At 44.3% G+C, this 20738-nt stretch overlaps 1 pseudogene; it reads right to left on the bottom strand.

The window, feature by feature from the left end:
- Positions 1-1512: 1512 nt before the first annotated feature.
- On the bottom strand, positions 1513-1632 carry LOC134897871 (5S ribosomal RNA; annotated as a pseudogene).
- Between the last annotated feature and the right edge of the window lie 19106 nt (positions 1633-20738).

Genomic DNA, 20738 nt, shown 5'->3' with positions numbered 1-20738 from the left:
GACTCAGAACTGTCCTTTGCTCTCCACATTCAATCTGTCTCAAAATCATGTTACATTCATCTAAGAAACATATCCAAAATGTGACCATATCTTACACAAGACATAGCAAAAACTTTAATACATGCACTCATTATCTCCCACAGTGATTATTGCAATAGTCTCCTGACTGGTCTTCCCAAAAATAGGCTCCCACAACACATTTTGAATGCAGCTGCAAGGCTGATTTTCCTCACTAGACGTTCATCATCTGCGGATCCATTCTGTCAGTCCCTCTATAGGATTCCGGTATTCTACCGTATTCAATATAAAATACTTACATACAAGGCCATTAACCAAACTGCACCAACATACATCTTTTCACTTATCTCAAAATATCTCCCTACCTGACCTCTCCGCTCAGCACAAAATCTGCATCTCTCATCCACACGTATTGCTTGGTCCCATTCAAAATTACAGGACTTTGGGCCTAATTCAGCAAGGATCGCAAAGCAGCAAAAATCTCAGAAAATGCGGAAAATCGCAAAATCTGCAGCATATACCACAAAAACTGAGAAAAAAAAATGCAACTCCTGAGACAAAGCAAAAACTGTTTATGCACTACGAAAAGTAGGCGTGTAGGGGGCGTACTAAAGTACTGGACTCGCAAAAACTACGAGCAGGGGTGTGTTGTGGGGCGTGTTGTGGGCGTATGCTGATGTTCGGTGGGCGGTGCATACGCAATTTTTACAACTGATCGCACATTTATGGTGTGCAGTTTCTGAGTGACTACAGGTCTACCTTAAAATCTGCACAAGCTGATCTCAGTTGTAGAATGTTCGATGTATACTGCTATCATTGCTTCATTACACCCAGCTGAAGCAGCTCACACTGCTGACCACAAATCACTTCATTCAGCTGCATTGAAACTTCTAAACATGGAAGAGAGCTTTTTTTGGGACCTCACTAGTCTGCAATAAACTATCAATGCCCTCTGAAAAACTGATTTATGACGCTAAATTGCTTATAGATACAGCAACCTTGTGCATGTGGATTAATAATCCTTCTGCAAATATGTGTTGCTATCAGTGGTGCTCCCTAGAGTCAAGAAAATATCAAGCAAGGAAAACCAACAATAGAAAGTTGGAAAGTAGACTCTTGTGTGGGAGCACTCTAATTCAGAGGATTATGTATATATTAATCAATTCTGATAAAACATAACTTTATTGGTTCATTGTTAAAAAAGTGATTGTAGGAGTAAATTGTACGTGAATAGTATAGCTACGCGAAAATATAGCACTTTGTTGAGTATAATTCATGTGGTTTTAAATACCACAATAAAAAACGGAATTCCAAATCTATGGGCTAGTGGGTTTACTATGATCACAGTAACTCCTTTGTGTAGTATATGACCATCATTTGTTCTACAGATATCCTATTCAGGATTATTTTGACGTAGAAAATTAAATCATAAGTCATACAGAACCGAATGCCAAATGGTATTATTGAGGATCACTCTAGATCGGGCAGAATAATTTTTTGCAGTACCAGGGTGTTCCAAGGTGGTCTCCCATCCAAGTACTGACCCGGCCCTCCACTGCTTGGCTTCCAAGATCAGACGAGATCGGGCATCTCTAGCGGGGTATGTCCGCAATTATTTGATCTGCCCGTTCAGTCAATCCCAATACCCGTGTCGCCAAAAATGTGTATCCAAAGTGATATAGATCAAATGTGTATTAAGTATCTATATTATCTTATGCCCATAGATAAAGAATGCAATTATAGCAAAATTACGATAATGATAATAGGACAATTATCATGTGCAATTATCCTATGCAGGGGCGTCCGCCTGCATAGCCAGGATAAAGTGATGATATGTGGTGAGGCAGCAATTATAGCAATACTGTTGCTGTTTTAAATGTTGTATACTGGTTTGTATGTTCAACATCAATAGTAAAGTACATGTAATATAGCCTCTATCACTTTATATCACACACACACAGATCCAAATTCTCACTATATATGAGCCTCTAAAGCCTGAACATACATTTGCAAGAGAAAATCTTTACAAAGTGTCAGAGAGGCTATAATGAGAGAGAGGGCAAATAAACAGCTGGAATTGGTTTCAATAACCAGAGCAGATAGTGATGTACATGAGGATAGTTAATAGCAACCTTCTGCAAAATTAAAGCTAAAACACAGCTTCTCTGTACAATAATCTGCCATTGGGCCTTTGATGCCACTATAAGTATACCAAATTACTCCCAATACCTGTTGGGTACCACACAGCTCCAGCACCTCTTGGAGCAATCAAAGAGTCTACTTTCCAACTTTCTATTGTTGGTTTTCCTTGTTTAAACTTCTAAACATGTAAGGGAGCTTTAAACTCTGTAACACATGTTTATTTATAAAATATAGGTTAGGAACCTAATTGTTTTTACTAGAGATGAGCGCCTGAAATTTTTCGGGTTTTGTGTTTTGGTTTTGGGTTCGGTTCCGCGGCCGTGTTTTGGGTTCGAACGCGTTTTGGCAAAACCTCACCGAATTTTTTTTGTCGGATTCGGGTGTGTTTTGGATTCGGGTGTTTTTTTCCAAAAACACTAAAAAACAGCTTAAATCATAGAATTTGGGGGTCATTTTGATCCCAAAGTATTATTAACCTCAAAAACCATAATTTACACTCATTTTCAGTCTATTCTGAATACCTCACACCTCACAATATTATTTTTAGTCCTAAAATTTGCACCGAGGTCGCTGTGTGAGTAAGATAAGCGACCCTAGTGGCCGACACAAACACCGGGCCCATCTAGGAGTGGCACTGCAGTGTCACGCAGGATGTCCCTTCCAAAAAACCCTCCCCAAACAGCACATGACGCAAAGAAAAAAAGAGGCGCAATGAGGTAGCTGTGTGAGTAAGATTAGCGACCCTAGTGGCCGACACAAACACCGGGCCCATCTAGGAGTGGCACTGCAGTGTCACGCAGGATGGCCCTTCCAAAAAACCCTCCCCAAACAGCACATGACGCAAAGAAAAAAAGAGGCGCAATGAGGTAGCTGTGTGAGTAAGATTAGCGACCCTAGTGGCCGACACAAACACCGGGCCCATCTAGGAGTGGCACTGCAGTGTCACGCAGGATGGCCCTTCCAAAAAACCCTCCCCAAACAGCACATGACGCAAAGAAAAAAAGAGGCGCAATGAGGTAGCTGACTGTGTGAGTAAGATTAGCGACCCTAGTGGCCGACACAAACACCGGGCCCATCTAGGAGTGGCACTGCAGTGTCACGCAGGATGTCCCTTCCAAAAAACCCTCCCCAAACAGCACATGACGCAAAGAAAAAAAGAGGCGCAATGAGGTAGCTGACTGTGTGAGTAAGATTAGCGACCCTAGTGGCCGACACAAACACCGGGCCCATCTAGGAGTGGCACTGCAGTGTCACGCAGGATGTCCCTTCCAAAAAACCCTCCCCAAACAGCACATGATGCAAAGAAAAAAAGAGGCGCAATGAGGTAGCTGTGTGAGTAAGATTAGCGACCCTAGTGGCCGACACAAACACCGGGCCCATCTAGGAGTGGCACTGCAGTGTCACGCAGGATGTCCCTTCCAAAAAACCCTCCCCAAACAGCACATGATGCAAAGAAAAAAAGAGGCGCAATGAGGTAGCTGACTGTGTGAGTAAGATTAGCGACCCTAGTGGCCGACACAAACACCAGGCCCATCTAGGAGTGGCACTGCAGTGTCACGCAGGATGTCCCTTCCAAAAAACCCTCCCCAAACAGCACATGACGCAAAGAAAAAAAGAGGCGCAATGAGGTAGCTGACTGTGTGAGTAAGATTAGCGACCCTAGTGGCCGACACAAACACCGGGCCCATCTAGGAGTGGCACTGCAGTGTCACGCAGGATGTCCCTTCCAAAAAACCCTCCCCAATCAGCACATGATGCAAAGAAAAAGAAAAGAAAAAAGAGGTGCAAGATGGAATTGTCCTTGGGCCCTCCCACCCACCCTTATGTTGTATAAACAAAACAGGACATGCACACTTTAACCAACCCATCATTTCAGTGACAGGGTCTGCCACACGACTGTGACTGATATGACGGGTTGGTTTGGACCCCCCCCAAAAAAGAAGCAATTAATCTCTCCTTGCACAAACTGGCTCTACAGAGGCAAGATGTCCACCTCATCTTCACCCTCCGATATATCACCGTGTACATCCCCCTCCTCACAGATTATCAATTCGTCCCCACTGGAATCCACCATCTCAGCTCCCTGTGTACTTTGTGGAGGCAATTGCTGCTGGTCAATGTCTCCGCGGAGGAATTGATTATAATTCATTTTAATGAACATCATCTTCTCCACATTTTCTGGATGTAACCTCGTACGCCGATTGCTGACAAGGTGAGCGGCGGCACTAAACACTCTTTCGGAGTACACACTTGTGGGAGGGCAACTTAGGTAGAATAAAGCCAGTTTGTGCAAGGGCCTCCAAATTGCCTCTTTTTCCTGCCAGTATAAGTACGGACTGTGTGACGTGCCTACTTGGATGCGGTCACTCATATAATCCTCCACCATTCTATCAATGTTGAGAGAATCATATGCAGTGACAGTAGACGACATGTCCGTAATCGTTGTCAGGTCCTTCAGTCCGGACCAGATGTCAGCATCAGCAGTTGCTCCAGACTGCCCTGCATCACCGCCAGCGGGTGGGCTCGGAATTCTGAGCCTTTTCCTCGCACCCCCAGTTGCGGGAGAATGTGAAGGAGGAGATGTTGACAGGTCGCGTTCCGCTTGACTTGACAATTTTGTCACCAGCAGGTCTTTCAACCCCAGCAGACCTGTGTCTGCCGGAAAGAGAGATCCAAGGTAGGCTTTAAATCTAGGATCGAGCACGGTGGCCAAAATGTAGTGCTCTGATTTCAACAGATTGACCACCCGTGAATCCTTGTTAAGCGAATTAAGGGCTGCATCCACAAGTCCCACATGCCTAGCGGAATCGCTCCATTTTAGCTCCTTCTTCAATGCCTCCAGCTTCTTCTGCAAAAGCCTGATGAGGGGAATGACCTGACTCAGGCTGGCAGTGTCTGAACTGACTTCACGTGTGGCAAGTTCAAAGGGCATCAGAACCTTGCACAACGTTGAAATCATTCTCCACTGCACTTGAGACAGGTGCATTCCACCTACTATATCGTGCTCAATTGTATAGGCTTGAATGGCCTTTTGCTGCTCCTCCAACCTCTGAAGCATATAGAGGGTTGAATTCCACCTCGTTACCACTTCTTGCTTCAGATGATGGCAGGGCAGGTTCAGTAGTTTTTGGTGGTGCTCCAGTCTTCTGTACGTGGTGCCTGTACGCCGAAAGTGTCCCGCAATTTTTCTGGCCACCGACAGCATCTCTTGCACGCCCCTGTCGTTTTTTAAAAAATTCTGCACCACCAAATTCAAGGTATGTGCAAAACATGGGACGTGCTGGAATTTGCCCATATTTAATGCACACACAATATTGCTGGCGTTGTCCGATGCCACAAATCCACAGGAGAGTCCAATTGGGGTAAGCCATTCCGCGATGATCTTCCTCAGTTGCCGTAAGAGGTTTTCAGCTGTGTGCGTATTCTGGAAAGCGGTGATACAAAGCGTAGCCTGCCTAGGAAAGAGTTGGCGTTTGCGAGATGCTGCTACTGGTGCCGCCGCTGCTGTTCTTGCGGCGGGAGTCCATACATCTACCCAGTGGGCTGTCACAGTCATATAGTCCTGACCCTGCCCTGCTCCACTTGTCCACATGTCCGTGGTTAAGTGGACATTGGGTACAACTGCATTTTTTAGGACACTGGTGAGTCTTTTTCTGACGTCCGTGTACATTCTCGGTATCGCCTGCCTAGAGAAGTGGAACCTAGATGGTATTTGGTAACGGGGGCACACTGCCTCAATAAATTGTCTAGTTCCCTGTGAACTAACGGCGGATACCGGACGCACGTCTAACACCAACATAGTTGTCAAGGACTCAGTTATCCGCTTTGCAGTAGGATGACTGCTGTGATATTTCATCTTCCTCGCAAAGGACTGTTGAACAGTCAATTGCTTACTGGAAGTAGTACAAGTGGGCTTACGACTTCCCCTCTGGGATGACCATCGACTCCCAGCGGCAACAACAGCAGCGCCAGCAGCAGTAGGCGTTACACGCAAGGATGCATCGGAGGAATCCCAGGCAGGAGAGGACTCGTCAGAATTGCCAGTGACATGGCCTGCAGGACTATTGGCATTCCTGGGGAAGGAGGAAATTGACACTGAGGGAGTTGGTGGGGTGGTTTGCGTGAGCTTGGTTACAAGAGGAAGGGATTTACTGGTCAGTGGACTGCTTCCGCTGTCACCCAAAGTTTTTGAACTTGTCACTGACTTATTATGAATGCGCTGCAGGTGACGTATAAGGGAGGATGTTCCGAGGTGGTTAACGTCCTTACCCCTACTTATTACAGCTTGACAAAGGGAACACACGGCTTGACACCTGTTGTCCGCATTTCTGGTGAAATACCTCCACACCGAAGAGCTGATTTTTTTGGTATTTTCACCTGGCATGTCAACGGCCATATTCCTCCCACGGACAACAGGTGTCTCCCCGGGTGCCTGACTTAAACAAACCACCTCACCATCAGAATCCTCCTGGTCAATTTCCTCCCCAGCGCCAGCAACACCCATATCCTCCTCATCCTGGTGTACTTCAACACTGACATCTTCAATCTGACTATCAGGAACTGGACTGCGGGTGTTCCTTCCAGCACTTGCAGGGGGCGTGCAAATGGTGGAAGGCGCATGCTCTTCACGTCCAGTGTTGGGAAGGTCAGGCATCGCAACCGACACAATTGGACTCTCCTTGTGGATTTGGGATTTCAAAGAACGCACAGTTCTTTGCGGTGCTTTTGCCAGCTTGAGTCTTTTCAGTTTTCTAGCGAGAGGCTGAGTGCTTCCATCCTCATGTGAAGCTGAACCACTAGCCATGAACATAGGCCAGGGCCTCAGCCGTTCCTTGCCACTCCGTGTGGTAAATGGCATATTGGCAAGTTTACGCTTCTCCTCCGGCAATTTTATTTTAGGTTTTGGAGTCCTTTTTTTACTGATATTTGGTGTTTTGGTTTTGACATGCTCTGTACTATGCCATTGGGCATCGGCCTTGGCAGACGACGTTGCTGGCATTTCATCGTCTCGGCCATGACTAGTGGCAGCAGCTTCAGCACGAGGTGGAAGTGGATCTTGATCTTTCCCTAATTTTGGAACCTCAACATTTTTGTTCTCCATATTTTAATAGGCACAACTAAAAGGCACCTCAGGTAAACAATGGAGATGGATGGATTGGATACTAGTATACAATTATGGACGGGCTGCCGAGTGCCGACACAGAGGTAGCCACAGCCGTGAACTACTGCACTGTACTGTGTCTGCTGCTAATATATAGACTGGTTGATAAAGAGATAGTATACTCGCAACTAGTATGTATGTATAAAGAAAGAAAAAAAAACCACGGTTAGGTGGTATATACAATTATGGACGGGCTGCCGAGTGCCGACACAGAGGTAGCCACAGCCGTGAACTACCGCACTGTACTGTGTCTGCTGCTAATATATAGACTGGTTGATAAAGAGATAGTATACTCGTAACTAGTATGTATGTATAAAGAAAGAAAAAAAAACCACGGTTAGGTGGTATATACAATTATGGACGGGCTGCCGAGTGCCGACACAGAGGTAGCCACAGCCGTGAACTACCGCACTGTACTGTGTCTGCTGCTAATATATAGACTGGTTGATAAAGAGATAGTATACTCGTAACTAGTATGTATGTATAAAGAAAGAAAAAAAAACCACGGTTAGGTGGTATATACAATTATGGACGGGCTGCCGAGTGCCGACACAGAGGTAGCCACAGCCGTGAACTACCGCACTGTACTGTGTCTGCTGCTAATATATAGACTGGTTGATAAAGAGATAGTATACTCGTAACTAGTATGTATGTATAAAGAAAGAAAAAAAAACCACGGTTAGGTGGTATATACAATTATGGACGGGCTGCCGAGTGCCGACACAGAGGTAGCCACAGCCGTGAACTACCGCACTGTACTGTGTCTGCTGCTAATATATAGACTGGTTGATAAAGAGATAGTATACTCGTAACTAGTATGTATGTATAAAGAAAGAAAAAAAAACCACGGTTAGGTGGTATATACAATTATGGACGGGCTGCCGAGTGCCGACACAGAGGTAGCCACAGCCGTGAACTACCGCACTGTACTGTGTCTGCTGCTAATATATAGACTGGTTGATAAAGAGATAGTATACTCGTAACTAGTATGTATGTATAAAGAAAGAAAAAAAAACCACGGTTAGGTGGTATATACAATTATGGACGGGCTGCCGAGTGCCGACACAGAGGTAGCCACAGCCGTGAACTACCGCACTGTACTGTGTCTGCTGCTAATATAGACTGGTTGATAAAGAGATAGTATACTCGTAACTAGTATGTATGTATAAAGAATGAAAAAAAAACCACGGTTAGGTGGTATATACAATTATGGACGGGCTGCCGAGTGCCGACACAGAGGTAGCCACAGCCGTGAACTACCGCACTGTACTGTGTCTGCTGCTAATATATAGACTGGTTGATAAAGAGATAGTATACTCGTAACTAGTATGTATGTATAAAGAAAGAAAAAAAAACCACGGTTAGGTGGTATATACAATTATGGACGGGCTGCCGAGTGCCGACACAGAGGTAGCCACAGCCGTGAACTACCGCACTGTACTGTGTCTGCTGCTAATATATAGACTGGTTGATAAAGAGATAGTATACTCGTAACTAGTATGTATGTATAAAGAAAGAAAAAAAAACCACGGTTAGGTGGTATATACAATTATGGACGGGCTGCCGAGTGCCGACACAGAGGTAGCCACAGCCGTGAACTACCGCACTGTACTGTGTCTGCTGCTAATATAGACTGGTTGATAAAGAGATAGTATACTACTAATATTATATACTGGTGGTCAGGTCACTGGTCACTAGTCACACTGGCAGTGGCACTCCTGCAGCAAAAGTGTGCACTGTTTAATTTTAATATAATATTATGTACTCCTGGCTCCTGCTATAACCTATAACTGGCACTGCAGTAGTGCTCCCCAGTCTCCCCCACAATTATAAGCTGTGTGAGCTGAGCAGTCAGACAGATATATAATATATATAGATGATGCAGCACACTGGCCTGAGCCTGAGCAGTGCACACAGATATGGTATGTGACTGACTGAGTCACTGTGTGTATCGCTTTTTTCAGGCAGAGAACGGATATATTAAATAAACTGCACTGTGTGTCTGGTGGTCACTCACTATATAATATATTATGTACTCCTGGCTCCTGCTATAACCTATAACTGGCACTGCAGTAGTGCTCCCCAGTCTCCCCCACAATTATAAGCTGTGTGAGCTGAGCAGTCAGACAGATATATATAATATTATATATAGATAATAGATGATGCAGCACACTGGCCTGAGCCTGAGCAGTGCACACAGATATGGTATGTGACTGAGTCACTGTGTGCTGTGTATCGCTTTTTTCAGGCAGAGAACGGATTATATTATGTACTCCTGGCTCCTGCTATAACCTATAACTGGCACTGCAGTAGTGCTCCCCAGTCTCCCCCACAATTATAAGCTGTGTGAGCTGAGCAGTCAGACAGATATATATAATATTATATATAGATAATAGATGATGCAGCACACTGGCCTGAGCCTGAGCAGTGCACACAGATATGGTATGTGACTGAGTCACTGTGTGCTGTGTATCGCTTTTTTCAGGCAGAGAACGGATTATAAATAAAAGTGGTGGTCACTGGTCACTATCAGCAAAACTCTGCACTGTACACTACTGAGTACTCCTAATGCTCCCCAAAATTAGTAAATCAAGTGTCTCTCTAATCTATTCTAATTCTAAACGGAGAGGACGCCAGCCACGTCCTCTCCCTATCAATCTCAATGCACGTGTGAAAATGGCGGCGACGCGCGGCTCCTTATATAGAATCCGAGTCTCGCGATAGAATCCGAGCCTCGCGAGAATCCGACAGCGTCATGATGACGTTCGGGCGCGCTCGGGTTAACCGAGCAAGGCGGGAAGATCCGAGTCGCTCGGACCCGTGAAAAAAAACATGAAGTTCTGGCGGGTTCGGATTCAGAGAAACCGAACCCGCTCATCTCTAGTTTTTACACTTACTAACAATCGAGGTTTGACAACCACACTATTTTTTAAAAGCAAACGTTAATTAACATTTCCAAGCATTTTGTTTTGTTCTGCTTAATGTCTTTTAGCTTCCTAACAGTTTTTTAATGCTTTTTAAGCAACCAACACATTTTTTGTTAACAAAACATACCCACATACATTTGTTTTTGTTTTTTGTTTTTTTATATCGCTACACACACAAACATATGTTCAAGAACAGCAACACCTTTTTTTTTCTTTTTTTTGGCCCGGAAAGTAGGTAGAGCAATATTTGAGGTTAAAACACAGTTGTTTGCAAAAATTGCAACATCAGAAACATGTAAGCAAAAAATGCGTAAATTGTAAATTTATACGCAAATAATGCGTATTTTTTTAGGTCTTCGCAATATTTGCACATTTCACAAGCCCACCTTTTTGTAACATTAAATTAGTGTTGCAGTTTTTCCGTTTGGACGTGCTTTCGCAATTTTGTGATTGCTCGCAATTTTTGCAAATTTGTAATTTTTACAGTCCTTACTGAATTGGCCCCTTTATACGGGCTGTGCCCATTCCATGGAATGTCCTCCATTGCACAATAAGACTCATCTCTAGTCTATAAACCTTCAAAGGTTCCCTGAAAACTCACCTCTTCAAACAAGCTTATCAAATTCCGGGCCCACCCACATAAACTTCAATGTCTCTCTATCCAATTTCATCCGCTCTGTACAGTCCACACATAACCTCACATATTTAGTCTTTCTTCACTTTCACACCCTCCTGACCCTTGGCCAACATTGATGGGTGACCATATCATACAGCCCATTAAGAATCTTTATAATATGGTGGACCATTATGCAATGGGTGGTCTTCAGTATGCCAACTGTCGGGATCCCGGCGCACAGTATACCGGCGTTGGAATCCTTACAGCCGGCATACCAACACTTTTTCTCCCTCCTGGGGGTCCACGCCCCCCCTGGAGGGAGAATAAAATAGCGTGGCGTGCCACCATGCAGCGAGCCCGCAAGAGGCTCATTTGCGCTCGCCACGCTGTCGGTATGCTGGTGGTCAGGCTCCCGGCGCCGGTATGCTGGTTGCCGAGAGCCCGGCCGCCGGCATACCATACTACACCCTATGCAATAGGTAGTATCTATCTTTGTGTATCAATGTCTATTTCCCTATAGATTGTAAGCTTGCGAGCAGAGCCTTCTATTACTATTGTTCCGATTGTAAAGCGCAATGGAATAAGTTGCGATATATAAGAAACCATCAATAAATAAATAAATAATATTTTCCTGTATTCTGCACCTACTATTCTTCCTTTTATTTTAACAAGATGCCCGGTAACTGCTTATGAAAGATGCCCCTCTTTCAGTACAGTGTTAGATTAGATTTGCTCTTCACATGTTGCTTTGAACAAAGAGCTCTATCTTGGTGTCAACAGACCATCAAATAGTTTCCTTCATCAGGGCAGCACTACGAGAGGACAAGGGGGGCACATGACCCAGGTGCAGGATTTCAGGAGTGTACCCTCCAACTCTACAGTTTTGCTGGGAAAAGCAGACCCAATGTCACCTCTATAGCAGCGCTGTGGAAACAGCCTGAACTGACAGACAGCTCCGTCCTCTGATTGGCTCTATGGCAGCCCTGCGGGTACAGACTCCCACAGCACTGCTGAACTGACAGACGGCACTGTCCTCTGATTGGCTCTATGGCAGTGCTGTGGGGACAGAAGACTCGGACTCATTAAGAGCTGAGCATGTTATAGTTCTGCCGGAGGAGACAGAAAATTGGGGTCTGACAGCAGGTAGGACTCAGGTACAGGGGGCATTCTGCTAGGAAGACATGTAGTAGGTTCTCTCCTATAGTATCATTGCCAGAGTGTATCATTATGTACAGTATGTACATAGCATGCCCAGCACTAGTACTGGGGGTCTAACAGCTGCCACAGGACCCATAGTCAGGTGGGCACTCTACCAGGTTGTATTGCCAGTATACAGAGCGGAAGATAGAACTAATTGCATCAGAAACATCAATGTTTGGCTAAAGACGTTGTGCAATGAGGAGAGATATGGATTTATAGACCATAGTCAAACCACCTGGCAAGATAGGAGCTCATACAAAAGTGATGGCTTGCACCCATCTTCAAGGGAACAAGAATATGAACTGAACAGTTTGGATTCTTCAGCAATAACTATTTAAACTAGAAGAGGGGGCAGTGAACCAAATAGGAATAAAGCAACCTGCTTCTCCAACCCAGAGGTATTGTTTCTGCAGGCAGAAGGAGTAGAAGGCATATTCATAGCAACAGAAGAAAATTCAGATCAAAACAAAATAAACATATACCTCCCAACTTTTGTGGCCGTCAAGGAGGGAAATTGGCGAGGTCTAGCCGTGCCTGCCGGGGAAAAGGGGCATGGCCTCTATTCACCGCTGCTCTGCTAAGCAGAGCAGCGAGTGCAGTAGACGCCCAACTGCCCCCCCCCCCCCCCCCGCCACCGCGGGACACTGTGGCCCGCGGGAGGGACAGCGGGACAGTCAGAAAAACGGGACTGTCCCGCGAAAATCGGGACAGTTGGGAGGTATGTAAACATAGGCAGAGAGATGATCATAGCTAGGGACAGGAAAAGCACAAACAAAACTCTAATAGCTATGTGTGCAAATGCTAGGAGCTTAGGAAACAAAATCCCAGAACTAATTGCAATAATGACAAGGGATGATGCAACCCAGTGGTGTGCTGCTCCAGTGAGACAGCAGACGGCTCCAGAGGCAGTGTCTCCAACCCACCTGTCTGACCGCAGCTGGCTCCGACGCTGTGCAGGTGAGCTCCAGTACCTGGGATCTCTCCTATATCTCCTGTCTTAAACTCTATTCTTTGCCATGCAGTGCAGCAACTAGCGTGCGGGGCACATTGCAAGCTATAGAAGCGAGCTGTTGGTGCTGTATTTTTCAGCAGGCTATGATCCCGGCTGCCTGCCCAGCACCAACTGATAACAAGCTGCCGGCTACACACCATTGCAGTGCAGTGGATAGGGTAATGTAGTGCAGTGATGAAGTGTTATGCTGTAGGTGGTCATTCCAAGTTGATCGCTCTCTAGCAACTTTTTGCAGCACTGCGATCAGGTTAAAACTTGGCAAAACTGCGCATGCGTATGCACCGCAATGTGCAGGCGCGTCGTATGGGCACAAAGAGGATTGTGCTGGGCGATGGATTTAACGAAGAATCCATTCGCACAGCCGATCGCAAGGTGATTGACAGAAAGAGGGCGTTTGTGGTTGTCTACTGACCGTTTTCTGGTAGTGTTTAGAAAAACGCAGGTGTGTCCAAACGTTTGCAGGGCGGGTGTCTGATTTCAATTCCAGGACCAAAAGGTCTGAAGTGATCGCAGCGGCTGAGTAAGTCCAGAGCTACTCAGAAACTGCAACAAACTTTTTTGTGCCGTTGGCTGCAAAAGCATTCGCACACTTGCAAAGCTAAAATACACTCACCCATAGGCGGCGACTATCTGATCGCAGCACTGCAAAAAGTTGCTAGCGAGCAATGAACTCGGAATGACCCCCACAGTGCAGTGATATAGAGCAATGTATGGGGACACACAGGGGGGCATGTAGCGGAACACGCTGCTGGGGGGACATGTGACACTTAGGACATTTGAAGAACATAGTGGAATATTGTCCGATAGCTTCCCCTTTTTTCCCCCCGAAATTTTTCATAATCTGATTATTTTAGTATGACAGGTTTTTTTTTTGCATTGGGGGGGGGGGGGGTGGTGCAACAAATTACTGCCTTGCCCCAGGAGTGCAGCTGCTATGGAGCTAAGAGCAGAGAGGGGACCACCTTCCCTGTCATAGTTACATATGCTATATAGATTTTTCACTATTGGGTGGTGCATAAGTGCCCATACAAATGTCTGCCTTGGGGCCTACAATATATCTAGGTATGCCCCTGGACCTGCTCATTGTAATGTGGTATAATATAAACTGGCGGGCAATATAATGTTTCATAATACGAACTGGGGCACTGTAATGTGAGACAATATGAAGTGGGGACACTGTATGTTATAATATGAATTGGAGGTACTGTGTGGCATAATATGTACTGATAGCCCTTTAATGTGAACTAGAGCACTAAGGCAGGGGATAAAATTAACAACTGCTGTGGAGAGGTGTCTCTCTAGAAGCATTGGGACAGGGCCCCCTACAAAATGTTGCTATGTGGCCCCCAAGGATCTGGCTACGCCCCTGATTGTGGCTATTACAGAGTCATGGGGGGTCATTCCGAGTTGTTCGCTCATTGCCGATTTTCGCTATGCTGCGATTTGTTGCTAACTGCGCATGCGCATGGTACGCAGAGCGCATGCGCTAAGTTAATTAACATAAAACTTAGTAGATTTGCTGGTGTTCGAGCGACGCTTTTCAGTCGCACTGCTGATCTGTAAATTCAATACTACATAGCCTTCTTTCCGCAAAGTGCAATTTGAACATACTATGCACTAACCCTAACTGCAACTAACAACAAGCTTTTGCATGCAAGAAAATTTAATTACATTAGGGTGGGTACCCAAATATAAGTCCTGAGGCCCTGGACACAGTCATTAGTTTTAATCATTATACTAATTTGTCTTGTGATTATATGTAATTCTTTTATTTGAATGTGTATATGTATTGCTAATGGCATTAATAGCCATCTAATGTCCATTTGTGAGAAATTTCTTACCAATAAATTATTTTTATTTACAAAACCAGCAGCTGTTGATTTACGATCCCCTCTGAGCGCCCACATTTCCCCCTTTTTTTGCTTACCCTAGAAGCCACCAACTGGAGGTACTACTGTTCACACTGAATGGACGTCCACCTTTAGCCTCCAGTGAGGGCTTATTGACTGATGTGTTCCTGTATGGATTACTTTCCTGGAATTATGTGTGAAGGCTTATATGCCGACTTGGTCGTTTGTCCTATTACAGTGTTATACTGTTGAGTTATTTCATCCTAGTTATGACTATTTTGCAATAGGAAAATATGTATGGCTTGTCTTGATAAAGGCTCTGCTTGTTGAGCCGAAACGTCGACCCAATAAAGCGAATACGATTGGACTTGATTTTTGAAGGAGAGTGCCCCCCAGGAAACTGGAACTACGACTACATGTGTGGACCCACCGTGATTGTGTGGATCTACTGGGTGCACCCCACAGTTGATTGCACACGGATGAGAGTGCAGGACTCCCTTGGATATATATATATATATATATATAAAATATATATACACACATATACATATATATCTATAGATTGTAAGCTTGCGAGCAGGGCCTTCCTACCTCTATGACTGTTTGTTATTACCCAGTTTTGTTATATCATTGTTATTTCCAATTGTAAAGCGCAACGGAATTTGCTGCGCTGTATAAGAAACTGTTAATAAATAAATATATATATACTATATACATATATTATATAATCACACATATACAGATGTATTTATATGTATATAAAAAAAAAAATATATATATATATATATATGAAAAGGGGGGGATGAGGGATATATAGCGACCAAGGTGTCAAATAATAAGTGTAAAATTGCCAATTATATTAAAAAGTATTTATTACCGTACAGTTATATATAAAAGAAACATATATAAAAAATGGGACAACAATAAAAACACATCTGAGCTAAAAGCACTTAAATGAGTATATAAAAAACTACAATAAGAACAAGAAAAAGTTTTTCCTTATCTTAAAATGAGGTAGGTTAAAGGTTTCCCTTGGGCCCGGCACTCCTCTATCGAATTCTGCACCCCGGTGCCCTCAGTAGATCAATTGATAATAAAACGAAAGAAGGCTGCGGCAGTCAGGGTTTTGTATTAAATCGATGTGTTAGTCACAACATTGTCCATCAACGTTTCGGGGTGTCTAGCCCCTTTGTCAAGATGTGAGATATATATATCTATACGTATATACAGCATCAGAGGTGCGGCACTCCTGGCGACTTGGAGAAGAAGACTCGTGTGACAGCATCTGATGACAATGTTTCAATGACTTTTAATCCATCATTTTCATCAGGTATAACACAACAAACACACATCTTACCTTAAATAGCATCACCCAGTGCTCGTGTGCCTCCGGAGCGCAGACCACCAGTCTGTTTCCGGCAGGCGCATATCCAGTGACGTCACCACAAGTCCGTCAATCCAGTAGTGTCCCCCAGCCATCACCATGGTAACACTATAACACATTGTGGAATGTAAACTACTAGAAGCAAAAATACATTTCAAAGTACAAAGTCATCAAAGGACAATGCACACTAGCCACTTACTATAGTATATATCAGCAGCCAGTAGTGATTTACTAATCATGTCAGGATTGATAAACTCATACCATTGCCACTGCAATACACTATACAATGTCACTGACACTGGTCAGCAGGCAATACAGGTATTGAATACAGATACTTGCTATTAAAACCAACTCAAGTCTATAAATCACTAAAATCCAATTAACAGCAAAAAACAAGAGCAGGACCGACCGGACATATAAGCCCAGTTCATAGAAAACTACTAAGACCCAAATGCTCATTAATTTCACTCCCCTGTCACCACCACGTATACTAGCTAGGACATGGTCTATCATCCGGTAGAGTAAAGAGACCAATGTATGACATGCCTGTTGGAAATGTCTTGCTACTGGCTGCTCACTAGTACCTTTATTAATAGCCAACTTGATTGCTGACCTGTGGGCTGCCATACGCTCCTTGAACATACGTTCTGTTTTACCAATGTATGACAGCCCACAGGGGCAAATCAACTGGTATATCACAAATTTGGAGCTACAAGTGAGAGTCTGGTAAATATGGTATGTGTGCCCAGTATGCGGGTGCTGAAAAGTGTCGCCAGCTATTAAAAATTGACAGGTAGTACAGGTACATTTTATGCAAGCCTTTGTCTTTAATTTTAGAGTAGATATCTGCTTGTTATGGTCAGTGATATCTGCTCTGACCAAAATATCATGAAGATTTCTTCTTTTAGTGTAACAAGACATCAGTCTCATTTGATCAAGTTTCAAATCAAGATCACTACGTACTATTGGCCATAGCTTTTTGGAGATGGTGTTAATACCTGGACTTGCTGGCTTAAACTGTTCAACCCATGGCAACATAGGCTGACAAGCATCCCTACTGGGAGTAGCTTCAAGGAGTTGAGACTATTCTATACTCATAGACTGTGCAATAGTCTCCTCCACCAATATATGTCGACATTCCCTGGCCACAAATTTGGCACCCATAATTATAATTTGTTCATGCACAAGTTGCTCATCGGACGTAATGCATCGGATGCGCAAAACTTGCGAATACGGGAGGCCTTGCTTCAGTGGTCTGGGGTGGAAACTTTTGTAGTGGAGGAGATTATTACGGTCAGTAGGCTTAGAAAAAATGGACGTGTGTATGTTACCATCCTTTAGAATGATCTCCACATCAAGATAGTTAAAAAGGGTGCTACTAGTATTGTAGATGAGTTTAATGGGATGTTCACATGATTTATGGTCATCAAGTAATTTAGTAAGCATGCTCCAAGGACCTTTCCAAAACAACAGTAAAACATTGATGTAGCGACACTAGAATAAAATCCTACCCGCTACATCTGGATTACTGAAAAGAAATTCTTGCGCAATTCCAAACATAAAAATGTTAAAATATGATGGGGCGACTGGTGACCCCATAGCGAAACCAGTGCGTTGGAGGTAAACCCCGTCATCATACAGAAAAAAGTTTTTTGTCAAGATCATATGTAACTGTATACAAAATTCAAGGTTTGGACCTTGATTTAAAGGATGTGCTGACAAAAACTCCCTTACAGCTAGAATCCCCAATTCATGCGGGATAACCGTATAGAAGCTTTGTACGTCTATACTACACATCAATACATCATCACTAAAAGTAGGTAACTCGGACAATCTCTTCAATAGTGTTGAAGTGTCCAGTAGGAACCAAGGGTGATTGTGTATGCATGGTTGAAAAAGAGAGTCTTGATATAATGCTGATGGCTGGAATAGAGACTTAGCTGATATGATTGGGCATCCTGGCGGCTGGATCAATGATTTGTGAATCTTGGGGGTTGTATACAATACAGGCATAACCTGATATGCAGGTATTAATGCTTCCCTGATTTCCCTGGTAATAATTCCATCATTGGCAGCTGTATCCAAAAATATTGCCAGTTCATCCTTAAATTTATTAGTCGGATCTCTAGGTAATTTACTGTATGTCGCCTGATCATTCAGTTGTCGCTCAATCTCAGTTTTATAGTCTTGTATATTCTGAATGACAAGGGCACCACCCTTATAGGCTGGACGAAAGATCAGATGTTTAGCTGCTGCAAGATTTTTTAAAGCAATTTGTTCAGACTGATTAAGATTAGGTCTAATTGCAGGGAGCTGAGTAATATATTGATCTGTTTATTCTTCAAGAAGTCTCATGAAGGTACGTATGGAGGCATTCGAAGTTAATGGCTCAAAGGTGGATCTAGGCAGGATTTTTTTCAACTTAGGTGGAATTTGAGTCCCTGCTTGTTCCACTGCCAGGTTTTTAGAAAAATGTTCTTTTAACTTGAGCTGTCTATGCAGCCTGTATTTGTCCACTCTCCATTGTAACGGATCTAAGTTACAGGTCAGTATAAACGATAAACCGTATCAAAGAACTTTTGTTTCTGTTTGACATATTCGGAAAGGTTGACTATCAAGGTCTCTGACTCTTTGGTGGGTGTCCCACCCTGGACCTGCCTCTTCCACTGCTGGCCTCATCTGGTGTACTGACGGCACCTCGTCCTCTGCTTTTGGGGCCCTTGGCCCTTGTTGTTACCCCTAAAGGGAGAACACCATGGGATTGTGAATTGCGTGATTCGGAGTCACTGCCCATGGATGTGCACTCATTGGATGATTCAAAATCTCTATTCCTTCTAAATCGACGGTGAAAGAATGGTCGTCTAGATTCCTGTTTAGAAGATGGCTCAGTCCATTTGTACACATTATGATTTTCATAATCCGCATCAACTCTACTCTTTTTATTGGCTTTGAATTTGATTAAATTGCGTTTATAAAGTTGAATCTGCCCATTCAACTTTTCGTACCAATCCGTAGTGTTATCTGATTCAAGACTAAATTTATGCAACATTTCAAACTCAGCCACTTTAGACTTCAAGGTGTTCTGTCACACGCCAGGGGCAGCGGCGGCCGTGCTTACCCCTGCGTGTCTGCTGGTCTTTCCGGCGGCTCTCACCTCCGGCGGTCCTCGGGTTCCGGCGTCTGGCTGGCGCGGCTCCCCGAAGCGTGGGCACCGCCATGACGTCCGGCGTCACGGGGGCGGAGAGCGGCTGACGTCACCTACCCGCTCCACCAATCGCGAAAAGGCGTGGAATTCAAAACCAGACGCCGGGCTGAGTATCGTCTTTTCCCCTAAAGTGGATGCCAGTGCTCCTGTTCACCGTGTGTCTCCCTGCAGCTGTATTCCAGTGCTTCCAGCATTTCAGGGTGTCTTTCGGCAGCCAAGTTTCCAGAGTTCCCAGCAACCAGCGTGTTTCTTTGCAGTGCAGTCATCAGTGTCTTTCACCATGGCTCACCAGTTCTTCCTTCAACAGTGTCTCCAAACATCGCTCCCAAGTTCTTCATTCTTCAGTGACTTTCACCATCGCTCACAAGTTCTTCCTTCAGCAGTGTCTTTGAACATAGCTCACAAATTCTTCAGTGTCTTTCACCATCGCTCACAAGTTCTTCATTCAACAGTGTCTTTAAACATCGCTCACAAGTTCTTCATTCATCAAGTGTCTTTCACCATCGCTCACAAGTTCTTCATTCAACAGTGTCTTTAAACATCACTCACAAATTCTTCATTCATCAAGTGTCTTTCACCATCGCTCACAAGTTCTTCATTCATCAAGTGTCTTTCACCATCGCTCTCAAGTTCTTCATTTGTCAATGTCTTTCACCATCGCTCACAAGTTCTTCATTCATCAAGTGTCTTTCACCATCGCTCTCAAGTTCTTCATTTGTCAGTGTCTTTCACCATCGCTCACAAGTTCTTCATTCATCAAGTGTCTTTCACCATCGCTCACAAGTTCTTCATTCATCAGTGTCTTTCACCATCGCTCACAATTTCTTCATTCATCTGTGTCTGTAGACATCGCTCACAAATTCTTCAGTAACCTTGGACATCACCCACAACTTCTCTCCCTTTTATGTGTCGCTGTATTGCTCCCGTCCCATAATAAAGTTCTTTATAATTTTTACACCAATTCTAACTGTCAGAGTCCTGTATGAGGAAAACCTATATCCGGCCATCTCTGCTCCGACCCAGCTGTGGTTCCTCTTCCCGACCATCGGAAGAACCCCCGAGTTCACAACACCCCCAACCCAGGTCAGTGACAGTATACTCAGGCCTCATGGACCCGGGGGATCGGAACCCAGAGGCAAGCGCCATCCAGGACCTGGTTTCCCGAGTTCAGAGTCAGAAGGCGGAACAGAACAAGGTGATGCAGTATCTCCAGGAATTATCCG

This window comes from Pseudophryne corroboree, chromosome 3 (assembly GCF_028390025.1).
Source record: "Pseudophryne corroboree isolate aPseCor3 chromosome 3, aPseCor3.hap2, whole genome shotgun sequence".
NCBI classification, from domain to species: Eukaryota; Metazoa; Chordata; class Amphibia; order Anura; family Myobatrachidae; genus Pseudophryne; species Pseudophryne corroboree.
Note: the sequence above shows the minus strand (reverse complement) of the source record. Positions and strands in the feature narration are given on the sequence as shown.